Source organism: Schistocerca cancellata, chromosome 6, assembly GCF_023864275.1.
Source record: "Schistocerca cancellata isolate TAMUIC-IGC-003103 chromosome 6, iqSchCanc2.1, whole genome shotgun sequence".
Classification (NCBI taxonomy): Eukaryota; Metazoa; Arthropoda; class Insecta; order Orthoptera; family Acrididae; genus Schistocerca; species Schistocerca cancellata.
Genome location: NC_064631.1, coordinates 124730314 through 124749388, shown reverse-complemented (window position 1 = coordinate 124749388; position 19075 = coordinate 124730314). Strand labels below are relative to the sequence as shown.

At 41.5% G+C, this 19075-nt stretch overlaps 1 protein-coding gene and 1 non-coding gene across 4 annotated transcripts in view; both read left to right on the top strand.

The window, feature by feature from the left end:
- LOC126191384 (lachesin-like) overlaps window positions 1–19075 on the top strand; it is a 945166-nt gene that overhangs the window by 252299 nt on the left and 673792 nt on the right. The gene's annotated exons all lie outside the window — the stretch shown is intronic.
- Window positions 13679–13753, top strand: Trnas-cga (transfer RNA serine (anticodon CGA)). Its single transcript has one exon. It is a non-coding gene; the product is annotated as a tRNA-Ser (tRNA).

The window sequence follows — 19075 nt, the reverse complement described above, 5'->3', positions numbered from 1 at the left end:
CATTGCCCCTGCAGTGTGAGGCCGAGAATTTGCATGAACAAGGAACTGCTCGACAGTTGTGTTATGTGGGCTGCATGACACAGGCGAAATCTCTAATCAGGCCCTCATACTTGGCGGGAGACGCTATTCCCTACGCATCTTTACGTGCTCAATGTTCACTCAGAACTGAAACGAGCGAAGCGGCACCTTCGACGGGCATACTAGGGACACCGCCCAACACATCTGTGCAAAGCTTTACCGCATTTTCCCAGTGGTTTCCATTTCGCGACCGATCGGAACTTACTTTCTGGACAAGCCTCGCAAAATAAATATTTACAGCCAAGACGAGGGTTTTATTATAAGTGCAGAAGATGAGTGCCACATCTCATAAAGCTTTCATGCAGTATGTAACCAAAGTTGTATTAAATCATCATTTTACTGTGTTAAACACTGGTAACTGTGTAGCACACACGTAAATACCTGGATGGCACCATTGCTACCTGGTAAGAGGTGGCACCATTGTTGCGTGATAACTCAACTTGTTGGTTAGAGATCCACATTTCTTTCCTTTTTTGAAGATTAATAACACAATTGTTTGTTACTGTTGATTAAAACGTCAAACATTTTACGTTGTTTTTGGTTCTTGCTTTTGTGAAATTAAACTACCTGAAATCTATTGCTGTTGCTAGAATTCAATGTCCATGATAAAGACTATAGACTGCATCATGAATGATGTTATGGAGTTCTGCTTAATTTGCAAGAAAGTAATATGTCTTGCTTAGCCAGACCTCTAATACAGTAGAGTGTAGTTTACTTAAAAAGACAAAACACACAGTATTTTGTGTGTAAGGTTTCATTAATTAATTAATTTCTTAACTCAGTACAACCACTCCAAGGGACATAAATAAGTACAAAAATCTTGTAGAGTGCTGAGCTGTTCTTCTTTCTTTTATAAGATATTTAATTCCTCTGGAAAAGACATAGATTCTGTAACGTAATTATGAGAACCTTATGAACTGTGAATTACTTAGTAAGTAAAATAATGCGAAGAAGAACCACACATTTCACGTTGGATTTACCAGCGACAGGGCATGGGAGAAATTCCTAAAATAATTTTCAATGTGGAGACTACGTGATAACAGCTACACCTTCATGAATGGTAATTTTCAATTAAGAAAACGTTTCTCGACTTACATTTTAGGGTGCATTAGTTCCATCCATACCTCAGGCATTTAATACACGAGGATCATATTCGTGAAAATGGGAGGTTGAAGGGATGCATAAGCATACAAGTGTTTCATATAAATAATTTACAAACTGAATCGGTAATGTGTGGTAAATAATATTGGTAGCTATACACTAGGCCATGGCTTCGTAAATATTAATGTAGGTCAAGAAACGAAAATACTTTCTGGTGAAACTGGTATTGCTGCCATATTGACAGTACCGAACAAAGAATCAACAGGTTTAAAGCGTTAATGAAATACGTTTGGTATTCCACTTGTAGCTTCCAAAGCGTTGAATGAATGATGAAAGGTTAAACGGGGAAAGGAATTTATAAATTCGATGTTCCTTTATGATTTTGAAAACGCAGTTCAAAAATAGATCAGGACTAATTGAGGGTTTGTTTTCCTGCTACTGCCTCATAATGTATTGGTGCGTGAATTATCTGTATGAGAGGAGGCCAGTAACTCAGCCGCTTGACCTCGTCGGCCCCGTTTTCTACTCCTGTTTTGAACACACCTGGATGCTAAGAGACGGGGAGCAAGCTGCTAGAATTTTTTTTCTTCTGTACACTACATCAACTTGTAAACTTGTACGCACCACATCTCCAACGCCTCAATTCTTTTCCACAGCCCATGTTTCACGATAATACATTACTGTGCTCAGAAACTACGGTCTCAGAAATTTCTTCCTCAGGTAAGGCTTATGTTTCAGCCCAGCAAAGCTATCTTCGCCAGCATTGCCCTTTTAGTCATAGTTAGTATACTATTTATGTCTTCCTTGCTCCGTGCATCATAGATAATTTTGCTGCCCTGGGAGCAGAATTCCTTAACAAAGTCTACTTCTTCACAACCAAACCTGATGTTAAGTTTCCGACTATTCTCATTTCTGCTAGTTCTTATTACTTTCGTCTTTGTTCGATTTACTTTAATTCCACATCGTGTACTCTGTAGACTGTTCGTTTCATTCAGCAGATCCTGTAGCTTCACATCCATTGAGGATAAAAACGTCGTCATCGAATAGTATCATTGATATTCTTGCACCTTGAATTTTAAACCTACCCTTGAATCTTTCTTTTATTTTAATCATTGCTTCTACGATCTATACATATAACAGCAGGGAACGATAGACTACATCATTTTTCAGTTTAGCACTTCGTTCTGTCTTCCATTCGTATTTTCCCCTCTTCGTTGTTCTACGTGTAGTATACTAGCTGTCTTTCCCTACAGCTTACTCCTGCCTCTCTTTAAACTTCGAACATCTTTCACTATTTCACATTGTCGAAGGTTTTATCTGCGTCAACACATTTTATGAATGAATCTAGATTCTTCTTTGATCTCGCTTCCATTATCAAGCGCAACGTCTGGACTGCCTCTAATGTGCCTTTATCTTTCCTTAGGCGGAACGTCATGTAACAGATCCTCGATTTTTCTCTTCCATTCTTCTATGGGTTATTCTTGTCAGCAGCTCGCATGCATGAGTTGTTATGCTGATTGTGCGACAAGTCTCGCACTTGTTGGCTCTTCCTGTCTTCGGAATTGCGTAGATAATTTTTTTTTCCGAAAGTCAGATGGTATATCGCCATTCTCATACATTCTGTGCACCAACGTGAATAATATTAGAATTTTCGGTGGAAATGCTATCTATCCCTTCTGCCTTCTTTTGACCTAAGTCTTCAAGAGTTTCTCTTACATTCTGTTTGTAATGAGAGATCCCCTATCTCTCCCCTGTCGACTGCTCTTTCTTCTTCTGTCACGTCATCAGGTAAGTCTTCCCCTCATAAAGGCTTCGATGTACTCTTACAGTTCTCTCTTCTGCATTTAACAGTGCAATCTCCATTGCACTCTTAATATTACCACCACTGCTATAATTTCACCGAATGTTGTTTTACCTATCTATATGTTGAGTCAATGTTTCCAAAAATCATTTCCTTTCATATTTTTTCGTATTTTTCATGTACCCATGTTGCCTTAGTTTCCGGAACCTCATGTTTATTTCATTCCTACGTCACTTCTATTTCTTTATTCCTGAATTTTCTTGGACATTTTTTTTGTTCTTGCTTCTTTCGGCGATCAGCTGAAGGATTTCTTCTGTTACACACGGTTTTTTCACTGTTACTTTCTTTGTACCTATGTTTTTGTTTCCAACTTCTGTGATGGCCCTTTTTAAGAGACGTCGATTCCTCTTCAACCTAACTGCCTACTGAGTTATTCATTATCGCAGTATCTACAGCCACAGAGATCTTCAAGCGTATCTCTTCGTTTCGTTAGTATGTTTCCCACTTTTTTCGCATTGATTCTTCTGACTAGTATCTTACTCCTTATCACTAAATTGTGATCTGAATCCATACCCGCTCCTGGGTACGGCTTACAATCCAGTATCATATTTCAGACTCTCTGTCTGGGCATGGTGTAAACTATCTGAAATCTTCCCTTCTCTCCATGCCTTTTTTCAAGTATATCTCCTCCTCTTTTATTTCTTGAATAGAAATTTATTGCAGAATTCTATTAGTCTCTCCTCTCTCCTTCCTACTATCAATGCCCACATTATCCCACAACCTTTCCCTTCAACTTCTTCCCCTACAACCGCATTCCATTCCCCTATGACTATTACATTTTCATCTTCATTTATGTACAGGATTACCAGTTCAGTAACATCATATACTCCCTCTGCCTCTTCATCTTCTGCTTGCGAAGTCGGCATTTGTAACTGAACTATTTTTGTCGCTGTTTGGTTTGCGTTGGATTCTGATGAGAGCAACCCTATCACTGAACTGTTAACATTAATTCACTCTCTGCCCTCCATTCCTGTTTATAACGAAATCCTTCTCCTCTTATACCTCGTCCTGCTGCTGTTGGTGTTATCCTACACTTACCTGACCAGAAATTTTTGTCTTCTTTCATTTCACTGATGCCCGCTATATCTAGACTGAGCCTTAGCGTTTCCCTTTTCTGATTTTCTAGCTCTCTACTGCGCTCAAACTCATGACATTCCACGCCCCGGCTTTTAAAACATTATCCTTTCGTTAGTTATTCAGTCTCTTTCTTATAGTCACCCCCCCCCCTCCCCCTTCTTGACAGATCCCTGCCACAACCACGATGGGGGACTAGTCCGGAATCTCTAACCAAATGTAGAGATCATCACTGCATTTTTTTTTCTATTACAGACCACAAGACCTGTAGACACATTATGTGTCTTTATTGCAGTGGTTTCCATAGTCTTCTGCGCCGTCATGCTGTTGACTATTGTTGATTCTTCCGCCTCTGAGCAACACTTTTTCAAACCGCTCCCTCGTCCTCTTTTGACAAGGTCATTGGCAGAATGAAGTTGACTTCTTATGCCGGATGTCTTTGGTGGCTATTTCTGATGAATTTTGTTGGAACTTCATGCAGCTGGTGGAGTTCGAACCGGGGACCCATGACGTTCAGGTTAGTAGTCAAAGACGCTACGACCTAGCCCATGAGTCCACTTTAAATTAAATAGTAATAATACAAAATGATTATATATAAAATGCACATCTTAGAATTAAAATTTAAAAGTATACTATGAAAGACATTTTGGATGGGTTACCATCCAGCCGCCATGCGCTGTTGCCATTTTTCGGGGTGCACTCAGCCTCGTGATGCCAATTGAGGAGCTGCTCGACTGAATAATAGCGGCTTCGGTCAAGAATACCATCATAACGACCGGGAGTGCGATGTGCTGACCCCACGCCCCTCCTTTTCGCATCCTCCTCTGAGAATGACACGGCGGTCGGCTGGTCCCGGTAGGCCACTCGTGGCCTGAAGACGGAGTGCTTTTTTTTAGTGTACTATGAAAGACATTATTCATATAATGTTGCTAACGTAAAATGGTATGTAACTGAAAGTGGCAGTATCGAAAGGGGGGAAGGAGAAGGTGGCGAACCATACCTGAAGACAGCGCGAAGTGATGTTTGAGCTTATTTAAAGATCGTCGCCACTGGACAATCTATTACTGGAAACGTATGACTTAGTCACAACAATGACGTACAGAGTAGTACAGTATGTGGATGTTTGTCTTTATTAGGTTGTTGTCCCCTTATGGCGCTTAAGGAAACGCTAAGAATAGGAACCTATTTTACGGCATTGTGTATTGAGTACAATAGAGGACATTTCGGAGACGATGATTCTAACAGCATGACAATGCAGCCTTTCGCACAGCATCATTTGTGAGGCAATGGTTTGTGGTGTGTAACATTCGTCTAATAGGTTGGTCTGCCAATTTCCGTTCTGAGTCATGTGAAACGTCTTTTGGATGAGTCAAACCGTCAGGATACAGAAGTACTAATGAATTAAGAGAAACGCTTTGAAGTTCTCTGCGGCTGTAGACATTGTCTTGAGGTATAGTTCACTAAGCAGTTCAGTTGAAGAGGAATGGACATCTCTAAAAAGGTCAGTCACAGAATTTGGAAAGAAAACCGTAGGTACAATGAAGGTAACGACAAAGAAAACATGGTTAATTCTGTAGCCGCACACTTCGGAGATCGTAGCGTCTACTGCATCAGCATCTCACTTTACGTCCAACCATCACGGGATGCCTGCGTCACAGGGTGTATATTCACCAGTAAAACCCACGTCGTCTATGTTGAAAAAACAAATACCTGCCGGCGGCCACAATACCAGGTCTCGCCAACAGCCGCAAAGGACCGCTATGCGTGCGCGGAGCCTGCAGAACAGCTTCACTAGAGGTCACAACTAGCCTCGAACTACTTTGCTACACCAGCCACGTGATCACAAATAGTTCCGGCAGACACATCTGCCAACGGGCTTTATAAGGCGGCGCACTGCCGGCATTAGGCACTTCGACGCACCACGCGGAAGGATACAGAGCCCCCGCGCGGCAGCCACGGCCAGACGTCTCTCCTAGCTGGCCGATCTCTTGGTATAGTCGACGAACCTCTGGACGTTGTAGAACTGTTCGTGTTCGCTCCCCGTGAAGAGTAGGGTCTATTTTATTATTATTATTATGTGTTATTTTGTATTTGTGTCGATCCGTAGTTGGGATAGAGTCGGTTGTTCTTTTGGATATTGTATTATTGTTTCGTTTTGGTGAGTCCAATATAAATTCTTTTCGGACTCATGTTTCCGCATTTCTATTGTGCTAGCGCAGATATTTCAGTTAACAGAATAAATACGTCAGTTGATCGATGAAAGAAGGAAGTATAAAAATGTTGAGGGGGGAAATACAGGAATACAGACATACAAGTCGCTTAGGAACGAAATAAACAGGAAGAGTAGCAAAGCTAAGACAAAATGGCTGCATCAAGAAATCGAAAAAGAAATGATTGCTGAAAGAACTGGTTGAGCATACGAAAAAATAAAACCACCTTGGATGAAAATAAATATAAGGAACGTAACATTACAATTGCAATGGAAATTCCACTGTTAAGTGCAGGGGAGAGAGCGTATAGCTGTGAAGAGTACATTGGAGGCCTCCGTGATGGGGAAGACTGTCTGATGACGTGATAGAAGACGCAACAGAAGTCGATGGGGAACGGATAGAGGATTCCATATTTGAATCAAATTCAAAGTCTATTGGAAGACTTAAGATCAAATAATGCGGAGAGGTAGACAACATTTCATCAGAATTTCTAAAATCGTTGGGGTAAGTGGCAACAAAACGGCTGTTCACTTTTGTATGGAGAGTCTATGAATCTGGCGATATACCGTCTGACGTTCGGAAAAATATCATCCACACAATTCCGAAGACTGCGAGGGCTGACAACTGCGAGAATTATTGCGCAATGACCGGAACAGCCGATGCATCCAATCTGCTGACAAGACCAACGTGCAGAAGAATTAAAAAGAAAACTGAGGATGTGTTAGATGCCGATCAGTTTGGCTTTAGGAAAGGTAAAGGCACCGGAGAGATAGTTCTGACACTGCAGTCGATAATGGAAGCAAGACTACAGAAACTTGAAGCCACGTTCATAGGAATTGTCGACCTGTAAAAAGCGTTCGACAATGTCAGGTTACGCAAGACGTTAGAAATAATGAGAAAAATAGATGTAAGCTATATGGAGAAACGGGTAATATTCAAAGAGTACAAGAGACAAGAGGGAATAATAAGAGTTGAAGACCAAGAACGAAGTGCTCGGATTAAAAATGGTGTAATACAAGTATGTAGTCTTCCGCTCCTACTGTTCAATCTAAGCGATGATGAGAACAGAAGAAAGCTTAAAGGCTGTAATTCGAGGTGAGAGGAGAGCAGTGAGAAGATTCGCTGACAACATTGCTATCCTCAGTGGAAGTGAAGAAGAATTACAGGAACTGTTGAATGGAATGAATCCTCTAACGAGTACAGAACATGGACTGACAATAAATCGAAGAAAGAGTAGAGTAATTAGAAGTTGCAGAAATGAGAACAGCAAGAAACTTAACATGAGGATTGCTGGTCTCAAAGCAGACGAAGTTAAGGAATTCCGCTAGCTGGCAGCCAGACAACCAATGGCGGTCAGAGCAAGGAGGACATACAAAGCAGACCAGCACTGGCAAAAAGGCCATTCCTGGTCGACTGAAGTATACTACTGTCATACATTGGCGTTAATTTGAGTAACAAATTTCTGAGAATATAGGTTTGGAGCACAGCATTGTATGGTGGTGAAACTAGGGCTGTGGGGAAACCGAAACAGAAGGGAATCGAAGCATTCGAGATGTAGTGCTACTGACAAATATTAAAAATTACATTGACTGATAAGGCAAGGAACGAGGAAGTTCAGCACAGATTCGAAGAGGAGATTAATATACGGAAAATACGGGTAAGAAGGGACAGGATGGTAGGACACCTGTTAAGATATCGTGGAATAACTTCCATGGCACTAGAGGGAGCTGTAGGTGGTAAAAACTGTACGGGAAGACAGGGATTGGACTACATCCAGGAAATAATTGAGGACGTTGGTTGCAAGCGCAGCTCCGAGATGGAGTGGTTGACAAAAGAGAGGAATTCATGGCGGGCCGCATCAAACCAGTCAGAATGATAACTCAAAAAGAAAAAAAAGGAAAGTCGACTTCGCTCCAGACCCGAAGTTCGAACATCGCTACCTTCTCTGGCTTTAGTTCTTGTGGAAGAATCTGCTCCCATTCCTCCACAGACTTCACACACCTCATTGCTGGTACCCGCATCTGACTTCAAGCCGTCACATGGACGTATGGAGGACACATACCACAGAGGTGTCTGCATACTTTTGATTAGATTATATTTTAACGAACTGAGTAGTATGAATTCTTATTTCCGGAGGTGTCATTAATTCTTATTTGCGCAGGTGTACTTATCACTGGACTTTACGGATGAAAGGTTAATCCACACGACTGGTTCTGCATCAATTTACTGTTGTATTTTCTTTCATCGAAACATAAGTTGAGAATATATATTTATAAATATACTCTTAAGTATATCAATCCAATGTTATGTAAATATAGTAATTCTGTGACTATTAAGGACATTCATCTTGTGGACTGTACCAGGAATTCACCAACGGTATTAATTTAAATTTTTCTCACGGGTCTTTTCAATAAATGTTTCGTATTCTTCTGCTAACGTGGACGACGATCATTCACTGAAAATAAATAGTGTACCTTTATAAGCAACGTCTCCACCATTCAATAAAATATTTAAAAGTGATTTAAGGACAAAAAATTGGCAGCTACTTTTTAAGGGTGATAAAGTTCAAAAGATTATTTATAATGTCGTTAAAAGCGAAATAAACAACTCAAACAAGCTAATAATCCAATCTTGTTAATACAAATAGATATTTCTTAACACTGATTAAAGCTATAGGAAAAGTGAAGCGGAGCGGGCTTCCAAAATGTGACCTTCGACTCTTTTTGTCAAGTGCGCAAAATTTTATTGCGTTATGACTTAAACTGTAGATCTCTACAACAAAGCAACGTAGTCGAGATGAATGAGTCACGGAACTTCTGCGAATATGGTAAACTGTGAGAAGGACGGCATTTTTAGTGGCCTGTGCACCTCACTGTAGAGCTTGTCGTCTGCAAGACTGCTGTCTGGCCTATGATAAATACAGCTTCATTCGTTGCTGTGTCGCATTCGTACTTAGTATTCAAAATAGCAAGTAGAAGAGAGGGTTAGTGGTTTTTCCATATTTTCAACTTTCGTTGATTTTTTTCATTATAAAAAAAAAGGTCACTTAAGTTTAGGAGATCACTAAAGTGATCTTCGTGGAAACCCAGGTTTTCTCTGAATATAGTTTCAGAAATGCTGCTCTGTGATACGGAAGGTGTTGTTAATGCGAAACGTCTGTCATCTACATTTGAAAACGTTATTCCCGTGAGAAGACTCTCAGAAAATTTTACAGCTGAACGTTTCATTGCCGAAGTTAGATTCATTAAATAGTAATGCTGACCATTCGTCCTTCTAGCGTTGTGAACATGTATTCCGGACGGATTGTTGATAGGAAATTACATAAATGAATTAATATACCGTTACGTTGTGGTAAATACTGTATTACCAGTAACTTATAGAGATGCCTCCAAGACGAGCTTGCGTGAACCCCCACACATAATTCCAATTTCATTCTTTTGTGCAATTAATATTCATTGCCCAAGTGAGGACGTGCCCCAGAATATTACCCGTCAGGCTTCACTCGATGAAATTATGTATAACGTACTAACATACTTCTATATCCTGGAGACGTAATTATTCTCATGCCAGGAGCAGCCAAGTTTAAGTGTGGGTTTCATCAATACGTAACCTTGCTTTGGGCCATCAGTCTTCTGCCTGGTTTGATGCTGCCCGCCACAAATTCCTTTCCTGTGCCAACCTCTTCATCTCAGAGAAGCGCTTGCAAACTACGTCCTCGAATATTTGCTGGGTGTATTCAAATCTCGTTTTCCTCTACAGCTTTCGCCCTCTACAGCGCTCCGTAGTACCACAGAAGTGGTTCCCTCATGTCTTACCACATGTCATATCGTCCCGTCCCTTCTCCTTATCAGTATTTCCCACATAGTCCTTTCCTTTTCGATTCTGCGCAGAACCTCATCATTCCTTACCTTATCAGTCCACCTAATTTCCAACATTCGTCTGTCGCACCACACGTCAAATGCTTCGATGCTCTTCTGTTCCAGTTTACCCGCAGTCCATGTTTCACTAGCATGGAGTGATGTACACCGGAGGTACATTCTCAGAAATTTGTTCCTCAAATTAAGGCCTATGTTTGATGCTAGTAGACTTCTCTTGGCCAGATATGTCCTTTTTGCCATTGCTAGTCTGCTTTTGATGTCCTCCTTATTCCGTCCGTCATTGGTTATTTTACTGCCTAGGTAGTGGAATTCCTTAGCTTCATCTACTTTGTGACCATCAATCACGATAGCCAGTTTCTCGCTGTTCTCATTTCTGCTACTTCTCATTACATTCGTCTTTCTTCGATTTACTCTCAGCCCATGTTTTGTACTCATAAGACTGTTCATTCCACTTGCACTTTCACTCAAGAGAGCTATGTCATCAACGAGTCGTATGAATGATATCCTTTTATTTCCATCATTGTTTCTTCGATGTACGGATTGAACAGTAGGTGAGAAAGACTACATCCCTGTCTTACACCCTTCGTTCTTGGTCATCCACTCGTATTATTCCCTCTTGGCTATTGTACACATTGTATATTACCCGTCTCTCCCTATCGATTATCCCCATTTCCCGAGAATTTTGAACATCTTGCACCATTTTACATTGTCGGACGCTTTTTCCAAGTCGACAATTCCTTTGACTGTGTCTTGTTTTTCCTTTAGTCTTGCTTCCATTATCAACTGCAACGTTAGGTTTGCCTCTCCCGTGTCTTTACCTTCCTAAAGCCAAACTCATCATGTAGCACATCCTCAGTTTTCTTTTCCATTCTTCTGTATATTACTCCTGTCAGCAACATGGATGCATGTGTTATTAAGCTGATTGTGCAGTAATCCTCGCACTTGTCAGCTCTCGCACTCTTCCGTTTTTTGTGGATGATATTTCTCCGAAAGTCAGATGGTATGTCGCCAGATACATTCTACACACCAACGTTAATAGTCGTTTTGCTGCCACTTTCCCAATGATTTTAGAATTTCTGATAGAATGTTATCCATCCCTTCCGACTTACCTGATCTTAAGTCCTCCAAAGCTCTTGTAACTTCTGATTCTAATACTGGATCCCCTATTTCTTTTAAATCGACTCCTGTTTCTTCTTCTATCACATCAATCAGATCTTCCGCCCCATGGAGGCTTTAGACGTATTCCTTCCACCTATTCTCTCTCTCCTCTGCATTTAACAGTCGAATTCCCGTTGCACTCTTAATTTTACCAACCTTGCTTTTAATGTCACCGAAGGTTGTTTTGACTTCCGTGTAAGCTGAGTCTGTCCTTCCGACTACCATTTCTTTTATTTTTTCAGATTTTTTTCATGCAGCCATTTCGTCTTAGCTTCCCTGCACTTCCTATTTATTTCATTCCTCTGCGACTTGTTTCTCTGTATATCTCAATTTCCCTGAAGATTTTTTACTTTCTTCTTTCATCGATCAAGTAAAGTTTTTCTTCCGTTAAGGGGGGCTCGGCGCTTCGTGCCGAGGGCGCTGCCGTCGGTTTGTCCTCGAGAGGGGTCGGTCCGCTTGCAATTGCCTGATTTCGTCTCATAGTCCCCTGTTCTCTACTGTTCCCGCCTGGCGTACCGGCGCCTGACTTTACGCCGGAACATTAATAGTCTAAGAACTTTTAGCATTGAACCTGGTAATGGGATAAACCCTGAAATCTAGATAGTACATTAGATAAATGTAGTAACACACAGTCAAATAGCGGTTTGCTTTTTCAAAAATCGATTTTCTCCATTTTCAATCGCAGTCGACACAGTGACTAACTCAGATGGCTGTCAACAAAGAACTGTACGTTACTGAAATTCTTTATGTGATCCTTAGAATAATCAAACTCGCCAACCATGAAGGCGCAACAAAAATGATCTATTCTTTCATGGAAATTTACCGGACATACCAAACCACTCTCGTATTTATGACATGTCTGTGGTGTGTCTGACAGATAATAATGTTGTCTGAGCCACTGTATGTCCACGGGTCCCACTGATATGACAGCATCGTACTTAAAAGACGCATGTTATGTATTTTTCCGAGTGACGCTCTCTTTCGACATACTGCGCTGATGGAATCTGAGTTGGGCAGGGAAACATACACACCGTCTCATCGTGAGCCATTAGCTACGAACAACGAGACAGCAGAGAAGGAGATACAAACTAAACTGCAGTATGAAACTTCCTGGCAGATTAAAACTGTGTGCCCGACCGGGACTCGAACTCGGGACCTTTGCCTTTCGCGGGCAAGTGCTCTACCAACTGAGCTACCGAAGCACGACTCACGCCCGGTACTCACAGCTTTACTTCTACCAGTACCTCGTCTCCTACCTTACAAACTCCCAGGCTGTGGCTAAGCCATGTCTCCGCAGTATCCTTTCTTTCAGGAGTGCTGGTTCTGCAAGGTTCGCAGGAGAGCTTCTGTAAAGTTTGGAAGGTAGGAGACGAGGTACTGGTAGAAGTAAAGCTGTGAGTACCGGGCGTGAGTCGTGCTTCGGTAGCTCAGTTGGTAGAGCACTTGCCCGCGAAAGGCAAAAGTCCCGAGTTCGAGTCTCGGTCGGGCACACAGTTTTAATCTGCCAGGAAGTTTCATATCAGCGCACACTCCGCTGCAGACTGAAAATCTCATTCTGGAAACATCCCCCAGGCTGTGGCTAAGCCATGTCTCCGCAGTATCCTTTCTTTCAGGAGTGCTGGTTCTGAAAGGTTCGCAGGAGAGCTTCTGTAAAGTTTGGAAGGTAGGAGACGAGGTACTGGTAGAATTAAAGCTGTGAGTACCGGGCGTGAGTCGTGCTTCGGTAGCTCAGTTGGTAGAGCAGTTGCCCGCGAAAGGCAAAGGTCCCGAGTTCGAGTCTTGGTCGGGCACACAGTTTTAATCTGCCAGGAAGTTTCATATCAGCGCACACTCCGCTGCAGAGTGAAAATCTCATTCTTGAAACATCCCCCAGGCTGTGGCTAAGCCATGTCTCCGCAGTATCCTTTCTTTCAGGAGTGCTGGTTCTGCAAGGTTCGCAGGAGAGCTTCTGTAAAGTTTGGAAGGTAGGAGACGAGGTACTGGTAGAATTAAAGCTGTGAGTACCGGGCGTGAGTCGTGCTTCGGTAGCTCAGTTGGTAGAGCAGTTGCCCGCGAAAGGCAAAGGTCCCGAGTTCGAGTCTTGGTCGGGCACACAGTTTTAATCTGCCAGGAAGTTTCATATCAGCGCACACTCCGCTGCAGACTGAAAATCTCATTCTGGAAACATCCCCCAGGCTGTGGCTAAGCCATGTCTCCGCAGTATCCTTTCTTTCAGGAGTGCTGGTTCTGCAAGGTTCGCAGGAGAGCTTCTGTAAAGTTTGGAAGGTAGGAGACGAGGTACTGGTAGAAGTAAAGCTGTGAGTACCGGGCGTGAGTCGTGCTTCGGTAGCTCAGTTGGTAGAGCAGTTGCCCGCGAAAGGCAAAGGTCCCGAGTTCGAGTCTCGGTCGGGCACACAGTTTTAATCTGCCAGGAAGTTTCATATCAGCGCACACTTCGCTGCAGAGTGAAAATCTCATTCTGTAAACTGCAGTAGACTGCGCTAAGGAATGGTAGCCAGAGTAGCGAAAACGCTGTTAAGCTTTCAGCAGGAAATAATTGCAGAAAATAAGGAATTACGTAGGAATATCTTAATTGAAATGATTGGCTAGTATGAACTCACTGACACCACTTAGGCTGCTTCCAAGAACACTGAAGAAATGTGCGATTTGTAGCCTAAGCTCTAACCAGATAATTGTCGCAGCAAATGCCACACACAGTCAATGATAAGTTTAAAAAAATGGTTTAAATGGCTCTGAGCACTATGGGACTTAACTTCAGAGGTCATCAGTCCCCTAGAACTTAGAACTGCTTAAACCTAACTAACATAAGGTCATCACACACATCCATGCCCGAGGCAGGATTCGAACCTGCGACCGTTGCGGTCGCGCGGTAAAGAGTTAAAAATTGGTTTGGAAAACAAGACGGAGCGTTAATTCTAATCTGAAGGAAACAGCTTTAATGCGAGATTTGTTCTGGTCTCTTTGTCTAACACTACTAAAATTTTCATCTAGAAAACTTGTTATGGGTCATTTCGGTATGATGATCGGTGTTTCGGTTAGATAATGTGCAATTCTTTTCCTCACAGGAACTACGTCATTAGATAGCAGTAGTGTGCGTAAGACTTTCCTTAAAAACTGATTATTTAAATGATGGATCGTGTTTGTTAGTTGCAAGTAAATAAATACAACAAATGATTTATCCCTGAGAGAACGGTGTGTCTCTTGAGGTAAGTATGAATCTTTGCATATAGGTGGGGATAAAACAGAGCATACACATGTTAACATGAAATGTGTGTAGTATTGCTCAACCCTGAGCGTCAACTCCACAGACCCAGCCGGTCTTTAACGTTTGGAACGAACTCGGAATTTACAAAGAAATTTATTAATTTAATGAAAGAAAATCCTGTGATAGCATCTATTTTTGGATAGCTGCAGAAGTACATCACAGGAATTTTGTACACATTTACTAGGGCGATACTTGAATTTATTAGTCTTCACATTCTGCATGAAAACTTCCATGTGAAGAGACGTCGAAGTTTGGTAACATTTTTTCATAGCGTTTGGCAGCGGTCTTTCTGTTTTCAGAGGTACTTCATGTGAGATATTAAAGGCCGTTACACATCACTCCCCCTTTTGTGGCTATGACTAGTGTCGTGGAAACAATGGGTGGAGCCAGAACGCGGAAGCGGTTTTCAGCGATTGGCGCCGCGCATGACGATGGACGACAAACTGAACGCGCTTATTTGTGTGGTCACAGTCGGTTGCTCTGTCAATTGTGATAAAACATGAATGCCCAACTCACGGAAAAAGCAAAGTTTTATCTCAGGGGGAACAATGGCAGCTGAGAGGCAGTAAACAAGACAGCGCACAGAAGCAGGTAAATCTACTCCGAAACGTCACATTTGTCAATAGCTTGTCACACTAGTCAAAGGAGTGTCGATTTACTGGCCAAGAAAGTACCTGGCCCTTGAGCTCAAGGACGTTGACGTGTTCGGCAACGACGCAACGATGTGAATTGTATAGGGTTGTTCCAGAGCTTTAGAAACGACTTTATTTGCCAGAAAATTCTACCGGTACTGATACCAACTGGCAGCATCAACCTAAAAGTGCGTTATTAGAGAAAATATCAGGCCATTCCGTTAGTAAAAGAAATTCCACAAAATTCGTGTAGTAACAAACCAGGTGTTTAGAGCAATGGCGCATAACTTTCATTGTAGATTTATTTACAGTACAGTCCAAATGGCAACCTTCACGAAGAGTTTCCTTCTTCAGTAATTATTTAAACATTATATTGATGTCTGCGATTAGAGGTCTGAACATCCGCATCCTTGGATGTTAAAATCCTGTCGATCCACGTAACCCACCCAGTAAGTCGGAGTTGTACAGGCTGGCTTGCATATCGCCTAAATTTCAGTCTGCTGAAATAAGGCCTCGTAATGTAGATATCACTGACTACAACTGTATTGGCCAGTCGTGAACATATTTTAATACACTATAGCCTTTCGTATTCTAGACAGTTTCACAGACGTTCGTTCAACAAATATGCATCACTTCACGGATATATTAAAATACGTTAACGAGCTACGCTTCTCAAAGTCATAAGCATTGCATTGTCTAAATATATTTAAGATAAATCTTCGAGGATTCACTAATTTCAAACCGCACTTGATTTATGGCGTACGTGATGAACAACTTATCAGTCACAATTTGCAGCGAATACCCTTCATGGTGCTTTGTGGGTGCTTCAGGCAATTTCTTGATTGGTGCTGTTGTAAGCGGAAGAGGAATGACTGAGACAAGACAAATGCCAGTACAACGGAAATTGGATACACATTTAATTGAGCGGAAAATCAGGAAGAATGGCATGTCGCCATAATACGGATACTATAAATTTCAGCCAATATCCGTTCCGAATAAGTACTTGAGCTTGAAACAACAACAATCACTATTCTCGATCGTATGTAGTTCACATATACTGTAATACTTAACACATTCTTTAAATTACAAAGGAATTATTACTGAGAAAATCAGAATCAACACAGGCCTCCATTTACAATATACTGCATGTAGTATGAAAATAACCATTGGCACGGGGATAAAGTTAAGTTCTGACCAGTCGTGAAATGGAAATCGCAATGAAAATCAGAAATGTTTTATTTGCGATAGTTAGTTACAGCCTCCCATTACTCCTCTACATGGTTACCACTCTGACAGACATTTCTCGTAGCGTTCGACTTGTATATACTTAAGGGCATTTATTATTTGCATGTCGCTCTTTGGTTGCGACACATCATTGTAAATTCTCAAAGTATAGTCATTGAATTTTCTGTAATAAAACTCATTAATTCGGTTGGCTTGAGTCGTTGTCCAGCGATCCGAGAAGCAGGTTTCCTAATACCCCATATTTCGCGAGTGGGCAGGATACAACTATTAACACGTCATATCTGTTAAGGCAGTCCAAAGCAGTGCTGCTTTAACAAATGTAACATGTTAATTACCTAACAACTTCTAGCTTTGTACTTGCTAATGGCGTAAAGTCCGAAATCTAGATAGTGCAGGAGATAAATATAGTGATAGTCAAATGGCGGTTTACTTTTTCAAAAGGCTCAACACCATCGAAAACTTTTTATGGAGAAAACTGAATTTCGTGCTGTTATTAAGCAATTTCATCTGAAGGATTGGACTGCAGCACAAATCTAAAAAGAATTGGGTGAGGTTCAGGCGGACTCTGCGCCATCATTGAAGATCATTTATTTTTGTTCTAATTAATCTAAACGTGGTCGGAGAAGAGTCCAGTTAAGGTCACCACAAAGGAAACCACTCAAAAAATCGATGGTATGGTAATCCAAGATGGCTGAATGAAAATTCATGAGATAGCTGAGACTGTAGGCATCTCAACTGTGCAAGTTCATAATATCCTGCACGGAGAATTGGCTATGGAGAATCTGTAGGCGACGTGGGTGCCACTATTGCTCACAGACGACCAAAAGCGCAAGCGGCAGTAACTTCTTCCGCCGATTTGTGACTGTTCATGTAACCTGGATCCATCATTACACAATCCATAATTACACACCAGAGTCGAAACGACAGTCAAAACAATGGACAGAGGCTGGTGGAAGGGCACCGAAGAAGGCAAAGTCCATTTTGTCAGCAGGTGATGACCACTTTTTTTGGGATTCGCAAGGAATAATCCTTATAGATTACATGGAGGAAGGCAGAAACCTAACTGAACTCTGTTATGTTTGATAGTTGACTCGTTTGAAACTTGCGTTGGCTGAAGAAAGACCAAGGTTGATAAGCAAAAAAGTGCTCTTTCACCAGTATAATGCATCATCCCACACAACAGCGATAAAAATGGCGAAAGTGCATGAACTGGGGCTCTAACTGGTTCCTCATCCATCCTATTTACCACCCATAGCCCCAAGTAACTTCTTCCAGTTACCCTATCTTGAAACTTTGGCATGCTGGGAAGAAATTTTCATCAAATGAGGAAGTTACAGTGATTTACTGCAGAATTTGACAGAAGCTATTTTCCCCATGGATTGAAAAGGCTGGAGGGTCGCTGCACCAAGTGTATAACCGTCTGAGGAGACTATGTCGATGAATAAGATGAAGTGTTTACGAAACAAATATTTGCTTCTCATTTTTTTACCAGATTTATCGAATCACCCTCGTAGATGAATGTAGTTCACAATAAATTTATTTCACATTGTTGGTGCTGTACCGGGACACATGAAGTAGAATAAAATGAAAAAAGGAAATCTCAAGTTTGATTTAGCGAAAAATCGCCTTACTTGCAGTCTGATATCTTCAGCTGCATCTACCGGGTGACGAAAAAGTCACTATAAATTTGTAAACTGAATAAATCACGGAATAATGTAGATAGAGAGGTACAAATTGATACACATGCTTGGAATGACATGGGGTTTTATAAGAACTAAAAAAATGCAAATGATCAAAAAATGGCCGACAGATGGCACTTCATCTGATCAGAATATCAATAATTAGCATAACAAAGTAAGACAAAGCAAATATGATGTTCTTTTCAGGAAATGCTCAATATGTCCACCATCATGCCTCAACAATAGCTGCAGCCGAGGAATAATGTTGTGAACAGCACTGTAAAGCATGTCCGGCGTTATGGTGAGGCATTGGCGTCGGATGTTGTCTTTCAGCATCCCTAGAGATGTCGGTCAATCACGATACACTTGCGACTTCAGGTAACCCCGAAGCCAATAATTGCACGGACTGAGGTCTGGGGACCTGGGAGGCCAAGCATGACGAAACTGGCGGCTGAGCACACGATCATCACCAAACGACGCGTGCAGGAGATCTTTCACGCGTCTAGCAATATCATTTTTTTTCATAAAACCCCATGTCATTCCAAGCATGTGTGTCAATTTTTACCTCTCTATCTACATTATTCCGTGTTTTATTAAGTTTTAAAATTGATGCTGACTTTTTTTTACCAATCGGTACATTCGAATCCGTATGTTATCTACTGGAAGGGATGAGGGAAAGGTATGTTATGGAAATTAGCAGCTAAAATAACCGAGAAATAACACAATATCAAAATAGGTGAAACGGTTATATAATCATTTACAATATGAAAACTGGTGGACGGCAAAACGGTGCTCTACACTGACTGTGGTGTGAAGAAACAGTTGAATTTGATAACCCGTGGTCCGCTAATAGACATACCACAAAGATGCGTAAGTGGTCAGATCAAATCTACA